Source organism: Lycorma delicatula, chromosome 12 (assembly GCF_047948215.1).
Source record: "Lycorma delicatula isolate Av1 chromosome 12, ASM4794821v1, whole genome shotgun sequence".
Taxonomy (NCBI): Eukaryota; Metazoa; Arthropoda; class Insecta; order Hemiptera; family Fulgoridae; genus Lycorma; species Lycorma delicatula.
The window spans coordinates 69970169-69971278 of NC_134466.1; positions in this window are offsets into that span (position 1 = coordinate 69970169).

Sequence of the window (1110 nt, forward strand, 5' to 3'; positions counted from 1 at the left end):
GCATTCTCTCTCTCTCACACTCTCTGCTTGCGGATGTGTGTGTGTGTGTGTGTGTGTGTGTGTGTGTGTGTGTGTGTGTGTGTGTGTGTGTGTGTGTGTGTGATAATGTATATGTACAGGAAATTGTCAATTGTCAATGTCACTCTAACGGTAATGTCTCTCTATCACACTTATTCGCATTCTCTCTCTCTCTCTTTGCTTGCGGATGTGTGTGTGTGTGTGTGTGTGTGCGTGTGTGTGAGATAATGTATATGTACAGTAAATTGTCAATTGTCAATGTCTCTCTATCGGTAGTCTCTCTATCACACTTTCTCGCATTCTCCCTCTCTTTCCCTGCTTGCGGATGTGTGTGTGTGTGTGTGTGTGTGTGTGTGTGTGTGTGTGTGTGTGTGCGTGTGTGTGAGATAATGTATATGTACACTAAATTGTCAATTGTCAATGTCTCTCTATCGGTAATGTCTCTCTATCATACTTTCTTCCATTCTCTCTCTCTCTGCTTGCGGATGTGTGTGTGTGTGTGTGTGTGTGTGTGTGAGAGAGATAATGTATATGTACAGTAAATTGTCAATTGTCAATGTCTCTCTATCCGTAATGTCGCTCCATCACACTTTCTCGCATTCTCTCTCTCTCTCTCTCTCTCTCTCTCTGCTTGCGGAAGTGTGTTTGTGTGTAAGTGTGTGTGTGTGTGCGTGTGTGTGAGATAATGTATATGTACAGTAAATTGTCAATTGTCAATGTCTCTCTATCGGTAATGTCACTCTATCACACTATCTCGCATTCTCTCTCTCTCTCTCTGCATGCGGATGTGTGTGTGTGTGTGTATGTGTGTGTGTGTGTGTGTGTGTGTGTGTGTGTGTGCGTGTGGTGAGTTAATGTATATGTACAGTAAATTGTCAATTGTCAATGTCTCTCTAACGGTATTGTCTATCTATCACACTTTCTCGCATTCTCTCTCACCCTCTCACTCTCTCTCTGCTTGCGTATGTGTGTGTGTGTGTGTGTGCGCGTGTTTGTGAGATAATGTATATGTACCGTAAATTGTCAATTGTCAATGTCTCTCTATCGGTAATATCACTCCATCACACTTTCTCGCATTCTCTCTCTCTCTCT